This window comes from Octodon degus, unplaced genomic scaffold, assembly GCF_000260255.1.
Source record: "Octodon degus isolate 3935 unplaced genomic scaffold, OctDeg1.0 scaffold00054, whole genome shotgun sequence".
NCBI classification, from domain to species: domain Eukaryota; kingdom Metazoa; phylum Chordata; class Mammalia; order Rodentia; family Octodontidae; genus Octodon; species Octodon degus.
In genome coordinates this window covers 2,388,088-2,395,753 of record NW_004524630.1, presented here as the reverse complement: position 1 = coordinate 2,395,753, position 7,666 = coordinate 2,388,088, and the positions used below count along the sequence as shown (strand labels likewise).

Genomic DNA, 7,666 nt, shown 5'->3' with positions numbered 1-7,666 from the left:
GGAGGGCGGGCGGCGGGGTGCAGGGCCGGGGGTGGGGTGGGGTACAGGCCTGGGCGGCGGGGTGCAGTGTGGGAGGCGGAGTGCAGGAGCTGCAGGGGAGTCCGCGGGCAGGCAGGGGGCTGCGGAGGGCCACAGGCCTGCCTGTGTGCATTTACACCTGACGTTCTTCGCAGTAAAAATCCCCGCTCACTTTTTCTTCAGGGTCTTAAATATGTTACCTTTGAGTTTTCCCTGCATAAATATTATTTTAGAAGACTCTGGTGATAATTTTTTTTTTTTAACTCAAGTTACCTGATATTTTTGTGCAGATGTTCTAACAATTTTTTCTTTTCCTTTAGAACGGTTTTTGGTGTCAAGGTATTCTGGATAAATATTACCAGGAATGTGATGGGTTGTTTTAATTTACATTTCAGAATCTATTACATATTTCATGAAAGTTTTCTAGAGTTTTAGTTTTAGGTATTTTCTTTTTTGATTTTTTTCTTCAGAATCCCCTCCTGTGTAGTATGTTATATTTCTTCTGCCTTTCTTCAGTGTTGGTTGCCATCTCTCTCAACTCCTTTTTTATATTTTCACTTATTTACTTTTAAAATTGAGGTGGAGTTACCACACTATACAGTTCATAGTTCCCCTGTGCAGCTCCCATTCTGGTCACAGTGTTGTGCTCACCAGCTTTGGTTTTTATAGCTTTCTTTTAAATTTTCCTCTCTTTTAAGAGAGCTGCGAGCAGGAGTTGTGTTACATAGGCAGTAATATGTTGAGATAGGCTTTTTTTTTTTTTTTTTTTTTTGGTGGTACCAGGGATTGAACACAGGACTTTGATCTTGCCAGGCAAGTGCTTATTCTACTGAGCTATCTCCCCGACCCAGATCAGCTTTTGATTGTACATCTTTTACCATGGGTGGCATTGTCTTGTAACTAGGCTTCAGGGTGTACCGCTGCCCCTGCCAGTGTGGGAGCGATCCAACGCCATCAACTTGCCATTGAGGCCCTGTTTGATCTCCTTGAGGGAGAGCGCTGTGTTTACAGGGTTCAGCAGCAGTTTTTTTCAGCTGATAGATTAAAAGGGCTCAGTGGAAGGAGACAGGTAGGGCCCGGATGGACCACTGCTATGATGGCCGTTCTTTAGATCATTATTTGAAGTTTTGTAGGGATCTGTTGATCTCTCGGTAGGCCCCGGGAGAAAATGGTGAGAGGATTCAGAAAATAAAGCCAAGAGATACGAGCTGAGGTCAGGTGGTGGGCCAAGCCTGATGGGCAAAGGACCCCCATACAACAGTAGGGGTGTTGAGTCATACCTTTGCAAAGTTATAAGGCACAAGGCTTCCTAGTGACTAATAGCCCACAGTGTCCAGGCAGGATGCTTCTCTCCAGACCGAGGTAGCTTGACTGCTTTAGGCAACGAGGCCTCGTCCTGCCCTCCTACACAGGACCCACGTCCAGCCTTAGCGGCGCCCGACACAGTTCGGGGCAGGCTGGCTGTCTTCCTGGCCAGCTAGCTGTTTAGCCCTAAATGAAGACCCTTACTCCTTATAGCCGCCCCCACCGCTCATCGGAAAGCTCTTTCCCTGGACTTCCTGACCTCTGAAGCTGCTCCTGCTCGGCCACAGTCCTGCACTGAGCCCTTTGCCTCTGCACATGCCCTGGTGCACAGCTGTGGTGGCAGGTTGGTGACCCTGGGTCCCTCTCACACTGCACGACTTCTCCCCAAAAGGACAATCATGTAAGCTCCCTGAAATCCTGCCCGTCAGAATGATTTCTGCTCATCGCTGCGTCTCAGCTACTCCTACCATGGAGGGTTGCAGCAATCTGGGGAAGCTTGGCCGCGCAGCTCCTTGGTGTCCTGTGGCCAGCCGCCAGCGTGCAGCAGGCGGTCAGCAGCTTGGACTGCGCAGATCAAGACCCCGCCCAGAGCCTGGAGGTGTGTCCTCGTCTCTGACTGTGGTTCCGGTTTCCCTAGACCTTCTGGGCTGTCTGGCGCAGTAGCAGGGCTGTCACCTCCGCTATGGAGCCCCTTCTGATTTTGAGCCCCACAACCTGGCCACCTTCACACTATCAGCGGTGTAGACAGACGTCAGCCAACAAATGGGTCAGTTACTAACCATCCGCAACAGGGCAGCGAGGAAGGCTTTTGTAAGGAAGGGGAAAGTGTCGGTCAAGGGCGGGGACCAATGAAACACCGCCTCAAGGGGCCGGGGCGGAGGGGCAGTGTGGAGCGTCAGCTGCTGCTGCGGTTTGCATCTGGAAGTCCCCCCAGAGCCGCCTGCCGTCGTGGGGCAGCCTGGAGAGGTTGTGATTGCTTCATGAGCCAATGCTGGGATTAGGGCTGGGTGCCTCGCCCGCTCGGGGGCAGGGGCCTGCGTGCTACGTACGGAAGGAGAGGGGCTGGCTCTCTGCACCTGCTCCGCCCTGGTACTCTTGCTGTTTTTCTGTTTTCCACCGCCTTGAACTGCTTCCCTTAGCCACGTGCCACGCCACCTTGGAGCCCGTCGAGTGTGGGCCGAAACCTCCTCTAACTGAGCTGCACAAGCGTTTCCTTCCTTAATTCTGGGTGTCGGGTATTTCGTCTCAGCAATGAGACGTGAGTAATGGAGACAGAATTTGGTATCGAGACGCGGGGTCGTAGCCACGACATACTTGACCATGCGGCTCCAGGGGCTTTGGGAATGGCTTACGGGAAGAGAAGGGGAGGCGTCAGGGAGGTTGCCTAAAAAAACCGCCGGAGTGCTCCAGCTGCTCCGAACGGGATTCTGGTCAGAGCTTAGGAGATCAGAATGCGGGTAGAAACAGTCAGTACGAAATTAAACCAAAAGGGGAACAAAATGAAGGACCGTTTTGTATCTGTATATACAAAATAGTTAGGGTAGATATACAGCTACTTTCTCTTGATTCAATGAGAAGAAAGATTTGTACTAATAGTGTTTGGACAGGATATCATGTCTGCATCTGGTACTATGGATAACCACTAAGACAACAACAATATGCAATGTATTACTTATTGAAATTGTCTTATTAATTGGTTTTAAAACTGTCTCATTGCTATTTGTTTCTCAATAAAATTAATAAAAATAATAAAATAACTTAAAAAAAGATTTTTTTAAAAAAGAAATACTGTTAGTAAAAATCAGGCCTGTGAGGTTTCTTCTGGGAGGAAGGACTGCATTGGCTGTTGGACTCCGGATGATGTGTGTTTTGGCTTAGAAGAAAGTTTGTCTGCATTTTGCTTTTGTCCAGAGACTTGGCCTGAAACTGAGATTAAGTGTGGTGGACTGATTAACTGGCAAAAGAAATTTAAGGCAGTCAGTGTTGAGGCAGTGGCATGACTACTGTTGGATGCTTTTCGTCAGATTTATGTTGAGAAAATTAAAAGCAAAGAGCCCAGAAAGATGATTTAAAATGTTGTGAGTTTGGTCCGAAGTGCCAGTGAAACTGTGCACTGCAAAGGCAGAGCAGAAGAGACCTCCATGCTGAGAAGGATAGGAGGATAGAAAGATGGGCTGGGTCATCACGGGAAGCAGCAGGTCTGTGCCCCTTGCAGCCTCAAGACTGCCAAAGTGAGAGACTGCTCGGAGGAGAAAGCCGCAAAGTGCCAGGTTCCAGAAGGCAGCGTTATAGAGAATTTGTTCCCCAGAATCAGGTCAGAGTGCTCAGCAATCCAGGTACTGCACCCCTACAGCCAAAAGAGAGGAAAGGTGGCTGCTGCTCCAGCTGGCAGCAGACCCTGGCACCATCCACGTGGCGCTGGTCTGGGGGCTCCAACTGCCCATGGAGGGTCCCCAGACTTCTGTATGTGCATGGAGGCAGGTGGTCTAAAGAAGCAAGCACCAGGCCAAGAGAAGTCACGCATACCTTACTGTGGAGGCTGCTAAGCAAAGAATGCCAGCCCACACTTTCCTGTGATTATAGGTGAGCTAGCGTTCAGAGGGTGTGTGTGTGTGTGTGTGTGTGTGTGTGTGTGTGTGTGTGTGTACTTGTGTGTTTATGACATTTCCTGAGCTTTAAAGACTGACCCACTTTCTTCAGAGGATTTAGGTCAAATTCAGCAGTCCGAGGCGACACTTGCTCTAACTCTTCAGCAATCCCAGAATTCTCTCTTCACGCCGAGAGGCTGGAGATGGACTGCAGCCGCATACCCACTGCCAGGAGCATCCCGATCTCCAGCTCACAGCGCCTGTCTCAGCCCCTCATGTGTCTGTTGCTTCAGTCTCTGCCTTTACCTCGGCTTCACATAAGCTGACCTGCCCCCAGTCAAGCTACTTATTTGTCCTGGGAAGTGCAACAAGGAATATCTCTGAGAAAGCCTCCTCAGCAAATCCCAGATTCTATGAATTTGTTTTCTAGAGAAAATGTTTGTACATTGTAAAGTAAGTACAGAAGCCTCAAACCCTAATAAGAATGTCATTTGGAGGAGCTAGACTCTATATATAATTCATTATACAGAAAAAGGAGAATTACAGAAACAATGAGACTATGCTTAATCAAGATTTAGAATTAATTTTATTAATTTACCAATTGACTGTAAGAACCAAATAAATGAAAGTAAGGAAAAGGATCCTTACTTTCAAAAGCCTTTAAACTCATCCAATTTTATGAGTATAGTTTATAAAATTTTCAAGGGAGAACCAGCTCTAGTTTTATATAAATTAAGTCAAAAAATTGAAAAATCAAACCTATGTTCTTTGAAACTCTTGGAAATTTAGGGTCATATGGCCCAATAATAGGGCTGTCTTAGAATTCTTGGAAATCCTTATAAAACTTTTAAGAGTTTTAGGTTTTGAGAAATTCTTGGAAAGTTGGTGATGAAAATGAATTTTATTTTATTATTTTTTATTGTAAAACTTTAATTTCATTTGGTATAGTCAATAAGTTAAAAGACCTGTGGTAGATTTTATGTTTCATGAAAAAACTTTACGCACATTTGTTTTAAAATTGGGTGCAGTCATTCTACCAGGATGACAAGGAAGGGTGGTCACTGTTTCCACTACTGGAAATTCTAACCAATACCAAAAGAAAGAAAAATAAGAGAAACAAAAATGGAAAACTTCTGTGTGGTGCATTCTACTAGAAAAGCCAAAATATTGTAGAGGTCTTGGGACCTGCCCTCCTCATGCCACCATTCTGTATCGAGCTATGAGGACCCTGTGCTCAGCTGCACACTCGACCCCGTTCCCGTGCACCAGCTCTGGGTCAAAACGCAAGGGCTTTCCCCTGCACGGAGCCCTCCTGCAGGGAAGTTTCCAACCTGTATGGGCTTCTTGACCCTCGCTGACTTTTCTGCTTGACTGTTGAATCTTTTCCCTGGATCTTGCCATATTGAGCAACTCTAGTGAGCCTCTTGAGGCTGATCTCTTCAAACAAGAGACAAGAATTCGATTTGCATATGCCCCAGATTCCTGTAGACACATGCCACATTCTATCAGGACAGCCGCACCCAAACTGGGCCCATGATTTCTGTCAGTGTGGAAAGTCTCTGCTGGACCTTGAAATACCAGCTCCCCATCTTCACAGATCCCTGCCTCTGTCTCTGCTTCTCTCTCTCTCTCTCTCTCTCTCTCTCTCTCTCTCTCTCTCTCTCTCTATATATATATATATATATATATATATATATATAGTTTCCATTTGTTGCATTTGGCCCCTGCCCTCACTTTTCCTACCCTTTTTGACTTTATCTGAACATTTTATATGTTTTGACATTGTCTTCTCCCTCACATAACAATTATACCTCTTCAAGTAGTTTTTAATGGTTGCTGTGAAGTTTACAATAAAAATTTTTAACTCATTTAAATCTACCCTTATCTCATGGATGTCCCAGTATCAGCACTGCCGCCAGAGTGCCCAAAGATCTGTCCTGGGGCACACACAAGCAAATACCAACTGGACAGGAGGAGAATGGCGTTAAAGCAGACTTCCAGCAATGAGTGCTTTGGGGGTTGCAGAAGGATTTGGAGCATGAGAATGTGGAGCTAAAATGTAAAGTGAAATGTGCCGCCTACTTCCCACCAACAGCAGAACCTGGACCGTGCCCTGCCCTGTAGCAGCTCTCCGGTTTTGCTTGCACAGAACAAAATTTTATATAAAAATCTGGTTACCATCAAGCTGTGTCAGAACATGGCCTTGTGTCACCGCTCCAGATACCGGCCCTCGTGGATGCAATATTAAAGGAGAAGATGGTAGCTGGGACTTTGGTACTGCAGTGGGGTTTTATGTGAATGCTACTGAAGATCCGGGGAAACTAATTGCAGAGTGCACTCTTATGTAACAGAGGAGCTTCCCCAACTCATAAGGGCCAATTTTCCAGTGGACCCCCAAAGACCTCTAGTTTTGGCCACTCCATGGGAGGCCAAGGAGCTCTGATTTGTGCTTTGAAAAGAACTGGAAAATAAAAATCTGTGTCAGCATTTGCTCCAAATAGCAACCCAGTGCTCTGTCCTTGGGGCAAAAAGGCCTTTACTGGATATTTGGGAACAGACCAAACTGAGTGGAAGACTTATGCTGCAACTCATCTTGTGAAGTCTCATCCAGGTTCTCAGCTGGACATGCTGATTAATCAAGGAAAAGATGACCAGTTCCTTGCGATGGGCAGCTCCTCCCAGACAGCTCCATCACGGCTTGTACAGAAAAGAAGATCCCTGTTGTTTTAAGATCATAAGAGGGTTATGATCACAGTTACTACTTCATTGCTACCTTTATTGCTGATCACATCAGACATCATGCAAAACATCTGAATGCATGGAAAACTTCAAATGAAGGAATCTCTTCAAGGTTATAAAGGTTAAAAGAATTTCTGCAAAAAACCATTGTTAAATACAGGATTTCGTAATGTTAAAAGCTTCCTTCTAGAGTTGAATCACATTCTGATCGAATACAGAAAACCTGCTTGTGATTTTAAAAGTTATTTTATCAGTGTGCACATAGGAAAGTTTTAATCTTTCTCTTTTGCTGTCTGTTGGAAGTCTTTGCCTGTTAATATCAGGACCCTGAATATGAGCACACTGCTGTTCATATCAGGGAATACCAGCTCTGGAACAGCACTTCAAGGTGGTTGAGCCCAGATTCCCTCTCTTCCAGACTTTCAGAATCTGAAGTTGTGAACTGTTAACTTGATTTCCAGGAAGCAGTTAGTGGCTGCCAGCTGTGGAGGAACGAAGCGGGCTAAAAAAAAGTGCGGAGAACCCCGCCGTTGTATCTGCGGGACAGCTAGGCCTGGAAAGCAGGCTTCTAACCTGCGGTCCAGTCATTTCTTCCTTAGTTTTTGAGCTCAGTAAATCTATCAGCATTGGTTTTTGTGATAAGTCTCTTCTGAATTAACTACAGTAACTCCCTGGCTTGTGAACCAGTTCCATTCCCAGAGAACATTTGGAAATCGGATCTATTGTGAGTACAACAAAGTGAGTCTTACACACCTTTGACACAAATGTACAATGTAAAGCATAAAAAGCCTAACAAAAAAATACCGTAAATTATTTTTACTTTCACAGTTACCTTACAAAGGCAAGGTAGACGTGTGAGCGAAGTACTGGGCGGGCTCCTCCTGGGGGGCTGCTCCCCTGTGGAAGTGCCTGCCTCAGCCGTTCACAGGTCAGGGACTTGATGCACTAAGATTCATTCTGCGATGGCTAGGGAGCTTACACATTTGATTTGTCATTGTAAATATCTGTCTTAATCA

The 7,666-nt window shown here is 45.9% G+C and overlaps 1 pseudogene; it reads left to right on the top strand.

Annotated features, from left to right (window-relative positions):
• Positions 1-5,889: 5,889 nt before the first annotated feature.
• Positions 5,890-6,769, top strand: LOC101573062 (annotated as a pseudogene).
• The last annotated feature ends 897 nt before the right edge of the window (positions 6,770-7,666 follow it).